Below are 10,421 nucleotides of genomic sequence, written 5' to 3'. Positions count from 1 at the left end.
CAAATAAGAGGAGGGGAGATGAAGACTATGTGGAAAAAAAGGGTGCTTTGGTGCAGAATGAAATTAGAACTATTCAAGTTGATGCTGATCTTTTGTGCTCTGTGGTTTTTAAACAGATTCCAGTATTACTGAGAAAACTTTGGGGGGCATTTATAGTCCCTTCACTTCCTTGGAGGGTCTTTTGTTGGTTGATCAATGCTCTAGGCTTAAATTTGCAAGTTTAGAAAAGTAGACTGAGCTAAATTGCTCTGTATGAGAAAGTTTTGGGGGCACTGTAGTCAGCAAAGTTAGCTTTGTGCATGTATATATGTGTGTACTGGAAGGGAAGGGGGTATTGAGCAGCTGTAGGAGACACCTAAGAGGAGATATGTATGATTGGTGAGTTTTTAAAAAGTGAAATGTCATATGCCGTGTGATGAGATATCATAAGTTTTTAGTATCAAAATATAAACCATTATACTAACTATGATTGGATACTGAAGAAAATAAATTTGTGTCAAAGACTTGCGTTAACATGGTTTAAGTGTTATATCAGAATTCAGGACAGTCCTTTTGAATGCTAAAAATGTTCAGAACGTTTGTCTAATGTGTGCACGTGCACTCATTGCATGTGCATTCACCACATTTACTAAATAAAGGAGGAATGCTTTTCTCTTGGAAATACGGGATTTGATAACTCCTCTGGTTGGTTCTTAACCACTGTTCTATAATAGCATCTCATAAGCTCTTTGATTTATGCATAATCAAGATTTACATTGCTTATTTTAAAGTCAATAAATCAATCACTTTGGGGGACAAATGGAGAGTTGGAAACCAAAGTATTAGAGCTTGATAAAATTCATCAGGTATTCTTGCTCGGAAAGAACTCTTTCAAAAGAAATAGTAGGGGAAAACACTAGGCAGACTAGACAAAAATCTGAAGCACTAAGAATAGAACACCTAGATGATGATCAGCCATTTGTCCGCTATTCTGTGAGTTTGTGTCTGGAGAGGTGAGGTAGGGTGGGGTGGGGTGGGGCAGGGTGGGTAATAAGCTAAGATAGTTTTCTTTTCTGGGAATTTTCACCTCGATGGAGGTGGGAGGAAAAGAGAACAGCAGAGGTCTATTTCTTTCGCAAATTCAGCCAGCACTTTGTAAAGTAGCATAGGACTGTCATTTCAAGCTGGACTGCTATTGGCCCAGATCCAAAGGGACTGGTCAGAAATGAATCATCTTTGGAAATTCAGCATGATGCAGAGATTTACTCAGATAGCCAGAGGAGCCAAGCCCAGCTAAGTGTAAGGCTACTTTAGAAATTAGGAAGCAGAGCTGGTGGTCTGGTATTGGCAGACTTACAGGGTGAAGGTTGCCTCAAGGCTCTACTCCAGTTCTTTCTCTTCCATAGAGTACTCTCTGGATGCTTCAGCCCACATGTGGGACTTTAAAGTTTTGTAGCCCTTGGAAGCTGCCCTATACTATTTTGCAGTTAATTACCAACAGCCTTAAATTGATCTTGTGCATAAAATGAGGCCATGGATATGGACGTTCCTAGCACAGTGTCCAGCGAGGCTTTGTTTATCTACCCTGTCACCCCTGGAAAGATAGTCCTGGCCAGAACATAGAATTAATGAACATGGGACCATTAAAGAGAGATGACTCAGCCCATATTCTCATCTGTTACAGCATATAGGGCCTCACAAGAAATGTTCTCCATTAGATCCAGAAGTTGTGGCTGTAATTTGTAAAAATTCATTATTTGAATATATGTGTTCATAGAAGCTGCATGGCCTGAATGTTTGCTGCAGTATTTGAAACACTAGTTTCTGAGGAACACATGTGAGTAAATAAAGGTAGATTATTAATATATATTAAAATCTGAACCTATTTATTTCAGAAAAATTAAAACGTTTTAGTTATAATAATACATACTTATAAAAATTCATATATAACAGAGATGAATAAAATGTAAAGTTTATGTCCCTTTCCTCCTACTGACCTACTACCCAGTCTCACTATTAAAAGTTTGGTTAACAACTCTTCAGTGCAGGCATGGAGGGGCTGGGGCTATAGAGGCAAACATGACCAACAAAGTCCCTGCCTTCGTGGGGCTTACATTCTAGTGGGAGGAGACAGACCATAAGCAAGGAAGAAAACAAATAAAACCAAGCCTGGGAAGTTTGCTTTATATATGGGAATGAGATCCAAATAAAGAAGAATCAGTTTTGAACCTTTTGGGAAGAGCCTTTCAGGCTAACTGACTAGCAGGCGCAAAGGGCCAGGGGGGAAAAATGGAGCTGCTATGGCTGGCATTTTGCATGTAAAGTGAGTTCCAGGATGGGGAGAGGAGCCAGATTATGTGCACAGGACTGGATAGGAAGTTCAGTTTCATGCTTAATACAATGAGAGGCCATTAAAAGTCCCTAATTGCAGGAGGCTGTGGGAGAGGAGCGAAGAGCATCTGATTTTCATTTTTCTAGTAGTGGGGGCAAGAAACGGTAGTCTGTAGACAGATTGGAAGAGGTTCATTCACACATACAAACATATAGAATTTAAAAAATATATATACTATTCCTACAACTTGTTATCGGTATATATTTTTAGAACTACTCTTTGAAATTATGTTCAGAGTCAGTTTACTATCTTAGAAAATCAAATGTTTTGTTTTTTGACCTTTCCTTATCCACCCAAATGCAATAACTTATTTGGCAAAAGCAAGTTTTGCATTTTAACATGGCTCCAGAATGTGTTTATCAGATTTGGCTCTTAATAACCTTTGGATAGTTCCAAAAATCAGATTTATTCTGAAAGAAAGAATTCTTTTCAACAAATTCAGTAACTAATGATGTGATAACTTTTGAGAAGCATCATTGGAATATGTATACAGCCTGCTGAGGTGATCGGAATGAAAAACATTTATTTAAAGTTACATTCATTTATTCACCAAATAATTATTGAGCACCAACAACTAAGTAACAGGCGCTGTTTTAGGCACTGAGTATATGTCAATGAACGAGCAAACAAAATCTCTGTCTTTGCTGGGCTTAAATTTTAATAAAGAGAGATGGACCAAACAAACAAACAAATAAACAAACAAAAATAAGTAAACTCTACATTATGGTTGAAGATTATATAAAAGCAAGGTAAGAAATTTGGAAAGCTGATGGAGGTTCCAATTTTAAATAATGTCAGGCTGGGCCTCACAAAGAAGGTGACTTTGAGTAGACTAGAAAAGGGAGAAGTAATACAGATGTCAAGGGGAAGAACATTTAAACAGGGAATAGCTAGTGCAAAGTTCCTGAGGCAGGAATGTGCCTGGCAAGGTTGAAGAACAGTGAGGTAGCTAATGGTTAGTTGAGTAAGGGAGAGAACTGCAGAATATGAGATCAGAGAGGTAAGGAGATGAAGGGCAGGTCATAAGACCCTTCTAGCCATGGGAAGAATTTTTGCTTTAATGATGACTGAGAGGGGCCAAAGCAGGTTTGTGACATGATATAAATTATATTTTAAAAAAATTACTCTAACCCCTATGATATAACCAGTATAGAAAGTAATAAGGAAGTTTTGAGTGTTTTTGAAAACAACAATCTGATATTGACATTCCCTTAATTTTGCTAAAAGAGGGTAGAATGGCCAAAGTAAAGCATTTAAAAAAATTCCAGATTATATCTTTCTGCTTTATCTTTCCTTACCATAGCAAAGTACTATCAAACGCAATATAATTCCTATAGCCTTGTGCTAAATGTGGCCTTAGACTATTTTCATTCTGCTGCCAAATTCTTTATCTTGTCCTATATATCGGTAAGGATCTTCTTGGCTGCAAGTAACTGAATACCTGACCCAAAGTGGCTTAAGCAATAGGCCATTTACTAGCTCACGTGTGAACAGTCTGGAGGAGTACAGAGCCAGGGTAGATTAATTTAGTCACTCAGTGACGTCTGGGTTCTGGGTTGCCTTTCCTGTATTTTTTTTTTTTCTTTTCTCTCATTGTTTTGAGATGTGCCACCATAGCTTTAAGGCAGGAAGTAAGGAAAAGATTTCTTAAAGGCTCTCAGGGATAAAACCATCTTCCTGAAGCCATCCCCCCACACTCACTTCCCATTATGTACTCACCAGAATTAGGTCACCTACTCAGCACTTACAGCAGTCACTGACAATGGGGAGAACACCCAGAGACTGGTTTACATCAGTGATTCTCAAAGTGTAATCTGAGGAACTCTGGGAGGGGGGACCCCCAAGAGCATCTCAGGCAGTCTGCAAAACTATTTTTATTATAATACTAAAATATAATTTTTCACTCCCATTCTCCTATGAATGTATAGTGGGGTTTTCCAAAGGCTACCTGAGATAGTACAACAAATTGCAGCAGATATAAAAATCTTGTTGCCCTCCATTATGACAGACATTAAAGATATTTGCTATTTTTGTTACTTTTTTGGAAATTATAGTCATTTTCCACTAAAATGTTCTATTTATGTTAAGATATAATTTTTATTTTTTAAATAAATATTTTAAATTTTTTTGCTTTCTATTTTAGTGTTGTAAATATCAACAGTTATAACCCACATAAATGAAAGCTTTATAGGGCCCTTAATTTTTAAGAATGAAAAATGGGTCCTAAGAGCAAAAGACTATTGAGACAGGTTCGATTCATTTTTGGAGCTGGGCTCGGGGCCAAACTTTCCAGAGCTCACCTCAGCCTGAACCAAACCTTAAAATCTGACTTTGTAAGTGGTTAGGTCACAACAGGGTGTGCCAGATGCTGCTTATTAAATTCATTGATTTCAACTTCTCTATCTAATTGTACAGTGAACGCCTGCATTTTAATTAAAAGGGGCGAAATGGACAAAATGAAGCCTCAGGTGTTATTTCAAGAAAAAGCGTCACATTAGGTTGCTTCTTAAGATGGGAAGGCATGTGGCTTTGAGGGGGGCGGTAAAGAGTTGAAAGTTTAAAACCTCTCTAGACAGCAGAGGTAACCCCCTCCCCACGCCACCAACTTCCATCAGTAGTCTGGGTTAGGGAGTACGATAATCAATCATTGTTAATAATTGGTTTCTTCCTCCAGCCCTGCCTAATAGCGTCCTTAACGGTTTATAAGCCTTAACGGGTTCTTTGGTTGCCATTCATCCAAGCTCAACAGCATCCAGCCGGGCCTCCTGATTGCTTAGGCCAAGGGCAAAGAGGATGATTTCGTTGGACGCCGAAGTTGTCACCATGGCGTGCTCATTTTCTCGCCTTGATCTTTCATCCAGGATTGGGGATATGTGCACGTAAAATGGGAGGGGGGTCACTGCTCCCTCCCTTGCTCTTCGTTGTTAACATTTCTTGTTCTTGTCTTATACTATTGTGGTATTTTGGTTTTAAAGTGCTCTCAGGAGCCTCCTTAAAATACCAAACTCATTTTTCCCCTCTTGAATAAATCCCTTGCTTTCACACACCAATAAAATAAAATAAAAGTAAAATAAAATAAATTATCAAAGTACATCTTTGTGTTTATAACAAGTCATATGCCTGCGATTTCTCCATTTGATCTCTTTCCTTTCTCCCGCCTCCTGTCTTCCCCGGAGAATTTTAGGCTGACATAGAAAGGGGGAGGAGCAGCTCTGACCCCGGCTACGGGTGCAGCAGGAATACATTTTCTTTTCACGTATTTTACTGGGTGGGTGTGGAACATTTCTGTATAAAGTTCTCGTTCACGAGTGCCATTTCTTAGTCTTCCCGCTCTCTCCCGCCGAGGTCATTTTTTTTGCCCTAATTTTACATGTAACTTTCTCCCGGTTAGGTTGTTTGCATCCACGATTCCCAATACTTGAACCTCCTTTCCCCTGGGCCTGACCTACTTCTGGGTGCCGGCTGATGTTCGGTTTATTTCTCCACTTTTGCAAGCGCACGTGGCTCTTCAGGGAGCTTCAGTTTTGCTTCTAGGGAGGGTGCTGGGGTTCACTGGGGCTCGGAACACGTGCTTTGATGCAGCCACGATCCCCTTCCCCCACGGAGGCTGGGGCCCCGAGCTGTGCAACGTGAGGGGCGGGGAGCAGGGCCTGGCCGGGAGAATAACAGGGCGTAACAGGTGCCGCAGCCGCAGCTGCGCCCGCATCTCGCTGGGCTCTAGGGATAAGGTTTTCCTTTCCTTCGGGTTTTTTTGGAGGTGGGGAACGAGATTCGGAGGCCCCCACCGGACCAATGCAGGCCGCGGTTGTTCATCGCCTAGCAACTGGCGGAGCCAATGGGAGGCGGCCGGGCCTGCGGCGCTAGCGGCGCAGGGGCGGGGTGGGAACCTGCGGACCTGCGGGAGCCGGGAGGCGGCAGCCAGGGGCGGAGCGGAGCCCGGCCAGGGACCGGGAAGGCGGGAGCGGGAGGCGGAGGCGGGGCCGCAGGCCCGGGGCGCTTCGAGCCGCCGCGCCGCGCCTGTGCGGGCCCCCGGGGCTGCGCTAGCCGGACCGAGACGCCCGGCGGTGTCAACTCACCGCTCCCGGGAACCGTCATGGTGAGAACCTGGCCGTGCGGCGGCGATTGTGACGCGGCCGCCCGGGGAGGAGCGACGGCGCCGGCGGGGCGGGGGGCAGGCAGACTGGGGGTGGGAGCCGGCGGGGGGCGGGAGGGAGGGCGGGAGCGGAGGTGAGCGCCGGTACCTGGCTTGGCGCCCCGCTTCTCTGCGAGGGGCTCGGCGCGGCCGTTGGGGCCGTTGGAGGAAGCGGGCGAACGTTGACCCGCGGCCGAGCCGGGAGGAGGCGGGAGGTAGGTGCCAGCTCGGGGACCGCTCCCGCTGGCGATCGCAGTGCCGCGCCCTCGGGAGGGCTCCGGCCCCGGGAGCCCCAAGTCCTCACCGGGATGCAGAGAGGGTGGCGCCTGGCGCGGGATGACGAGCGACGCGGGGACGTGGGGGAGGAGGAGATGGCCAGTTTGGGGCTGCGGTGTCTCCGCACAAGCTGCGGAGCGTGCGGGCTTCGGGATTTGTTAGCGCGAGCCGCAAGAGGCAGTCTTTAGAATGAGTTACTGGGTGGCCTGTGGCTGCTGCAGTGGAAGAGAACCCCGACGACAGTTAAATGTCTAGGGGCAGAACTTACATCATCGAAGAGGCAAACATGTGTGAGAATATTTTGGTGTAGAATTTTACAGTAAAGTACAGAAAACTGAATTACGAGCTCCCTGCTCCCTTTTGAGCCCGTGCTGATCGCCCAGTTATGCAAGTCACTTGGGCCCAGGATATGGAATCTGCTGCAAAATTTGTCCTCAGCACGTGTACAGCGAGAATCTTTAGATCATTATTCCATATCGGGGTCCGTAGTTATAATTGCCAAATTATGATTACTTGCTACGCTGATATATAATTCTTGTTGAATCTGAGCAATTTGAGATAGCTCATTTATGGACTCCATAACGGAGTGAAGATTAGCAGAGGTACTCCTGCGAACGTGGTTCAGAAGTGTACGAGAGGAGGCTTCCTGGAATTTGAAATTGCTAGGCTACCCTAATGATTCAGATTGGAGAATAAGTCTAGAGTTGGCTGTGAGTGATGGGTGCCTTTGAAACCTTCACGACTCAAGAGGGATTGGTTTACTGTTTATATAGAAGAAAATTCTGGCAGCCTTGATCCTGCCTGGAAAGGTAGGTATGACTTAACACATTTAAAAGACTGAACAAAATTTGAAAAGAATTAAGAGATCTGGGGAGAGAGAATGCCTTTGAGTTAAAGTTTAGGTCAAACTATCTTGAAATTTAAAAGAAGTTAGAGGCAGGTTTATGAATTTGGATTCAGTCAGCAAAGCTTTATCCATCGAGTCCTAGAGCTATTAAAACCTACAGGCTTAGGAAGCTTAGGTTATTCATTCAAACTAAATAAGCAAAAGCTAATAACGAATTGATTCTTTTCTGCCTGCGGTCAGTGAATTTCTCTACATGGTTCTTTGAAAAGAGGATGAAGGAACTGGTATTTTAAATGAAGTCTCTTAGTGACTTACTAGGTCTTTTCAGCCAAGTTATTTTATACCCTTCCTTCTCTTTTTCCTTGTGTACAATGAAGATAATAAAGCCCCAGGATTAAGTAACATGAGTGAAGCACTTAGAAGATAACTGCAAGGACATAGTTATTCTAGGATGAAATGTGAAGATCTCCTCATAACACATTGTGCCTTGTGACAAGACTTGTTAAAGTTTATTACCTTACCAACCTGCTGAGGCGATATATGAGAAAACTAAAAAGTTAACTGTTCAGATGATTTAACAAAGGCCTCAAGGCCAACACAAAGTTAGATTATGTTCTTGACCTATCCAAAAACCTGATGTGGCTGCTCTTTGACAAAGCTGGCTATAACACAGGTTTTATAAAAGGTGTTTGAGTGTCTTCTATGTAATATGCATCTAGAGATAAAAAGATGAAAAAGAAACTGCTCCAAAATTGTGTGATTTTAATACATTTCACATGCTTAACTTGGAGCAATTCCAAAGCTTTTCAAATGATGTTTTTCCATATCATTTACCAGTAGTTGTGACTCTGCCTTATTGATTTGACTAGGTCACAGAGAAGTTTTGGTACTCTGTGGATCTGTTTTGTGTCTTTGGTGATGGTGATCATGATCAGCTGGTAAAAAAGGTACAAGTTATCTTGACTTCATGAATTTATGAGTTGAGTTAGAATAGAAAGTGTACCATTCATTATTGATAATGGAAAACTACTTAAAGTCTTCATTTTTGGTAGTAGGTTAGTATTATATAAGAGTAGCAGATTTACCGAATTATGCTTTAATAATTCTTTCAATAAATATTAAACACTAAGCCGCTCCTTGTCAGACATGAGGATAAAAATGATGAATGTTGCCTTGTGGAGTTTGTTTTAGGAAATTTAAAATAGCAAGAGAGAGCAAAAATAGAAGAAGAAAATACCGGCAAATATCAGAAGGCATTAGAAAAGAGAATTTTAGCTGTGTTCTGATGGAGGAGAAGGAGGAAGAGGAAGAGGAGGAGGTGTTCACCTGGTGAACACATATGGGCATGTTCTGTGCTCTGTACCATTGAGGGAAGTGCAGGTGGTTTGGTAGTTAGAGCCAGGTGGAGTGCATTAGTGATAGACTGGAGAATAAGACTATAACCAGTAGGTGATAGGCAATCTTTAAAAGGTTTTATCCAGGGGAATTTATCGGATTTTTACTTTCGAAGGGTATTTCTCCCCAAATCAGAAATTTGAGTGATCCAAAAGTATTCTGAACATGGACAATCCCAGTAGTAATTGAGATACAACAACCCTGTACAGCAATTAAAAACTTTAAAACTATTTTATTGAAGCCCCTAGAAACTTTAGAAAAGTAAAAATCATTATTCAACTAACTTTACTGAGTTTCTTTTTTTTTTTTATTTATTTATTTATTTATTTATTTATTTTTTACTGAGCTATGGTTCACATATAACATTAGTTTCAGGTTTATAACATAATGACTTGATATTTGTATATATTGTGAAATGATAACCACAATAACTATAGTATCTTCTACTTTTGAGATTGAGGGAATAGAGCTGCAAAGATAAATAAGATACAGCTCCATTTTCAAGCAACTTGCAACTCAGGGGAAGAGATAACAATTTTAATGCAAGGCAGAATCTGAGTGTCATAAGAGGTGTTAAAATGGCGAGCCTAGCAATGTAGGATTCTGAGATGAGAGAAGACAGAAATTCAAATTAAAAACAGTTCTTAAATAGAAATTAAACTGTGGCCAGTTAAAGAATCAGTGCTATCTTAACTATAACATTTATCGTTCTCATTTATTAACCCTTACTTCATTCATTGCCCTCCCTCTTACTCTTTTCAGTGAAATTTTTGGTTTGACTACCGTACTACTAAATGTAGGACCTTGGACAAGTTATTTCTTGCCCGTATCTTCTCTGGGTCTTTGTCGTCTCATGTGTACGTTAGGGATAGTACCTACTTTATATGGTTGTAATTACATAAGAAAATATGTTAATATCCAGAGCAGTGCCTGGAAAAATGGCTTATATTTATTAAGCACTTAATATTTCTATTTGACGTATGCTATAGTTTAATAAGAACTAACTTAAGGAGAGGATTTCTTATTGTCACTAGTGAATCTATCCGTGAGCATCTGATAAGGCCTCTACATTCAGAGAAGCCAAATACATTCTGTTAAATGAAGCTTCTGAACAAATAATCTTTATTATCTCCTTTTCTTGTTTGCTGATTACATTTCTGAAATCTGATTTCCATTTTTACCCCTCAGTTTTGTCATAAAGTCAGTAATCACCAAACCCAGCATTTTTTTCTGTTTAGATCTTGCACTTTCTATGGCATTTGCTGCTCTTCATCACTCCCTCTTTGAAACTATTTTTCCCTTGGCTTTCCTCACCTACCTCATTCCCTCTGTTTTTATCTCTTACATGTAGGTCCCCTTCAGTCATCTGTGTCCTTTGGTGTTCTCTCTGCTTCCCCTGT

At 41.6% G+C, this 10,421-nt stretch overlaps 1 protein-coding gene across 4 annotated transcripts in view; it reads left to right on the top strand.

The window, feature by feature from the left end:
• The first annotated feature begins 6,314 nt into the window (after nucleotides 1–6,314).
• LOC107511578 (SSX family member 2 interacting protein) overlaps nucleotides 6,315–10,421 on the top strand; it is a 37,852-nt gene continuing 33,745 nt past the window's right edge. For 3 of the 4 annotated variants that reach the window (XM_016146066.2, XM_016146065.2, XM_016146061.2), the window contains exon 1: nucleotides 6,315–6,467. The gene's annotated coding sequence lies outside the window, so the exon portion shown is untranslated. Of the gene's footprint in view, nucleotides 6,468–6,700; nucleotides 6,719–10,421 lie in introns of those variants that run through there. The other variant, XM_016146064.2, reaches the window with a different exon arrangement.

Source organism: Rousettus aegyptiacus, unplaced genomic scaffold, assembly GCF_014176215.1.
Source record: "Rousettus aegyptiacus isolate mRouAeg1 unplaced genomic scaffold, mRouAeg1.p scaffold_m13_p_1, whole genome shotgun sequence".
Taxonomy (NCBI): Eukaryota; Metazoa; Chordata; class Mammalia; order Chiroptera; family Pteropodidae; genus Rousettus; species Rousettus aegyptiacus.
This window is presented reverse-complemented; position numbering and strand designations above follow the sequence as displayed.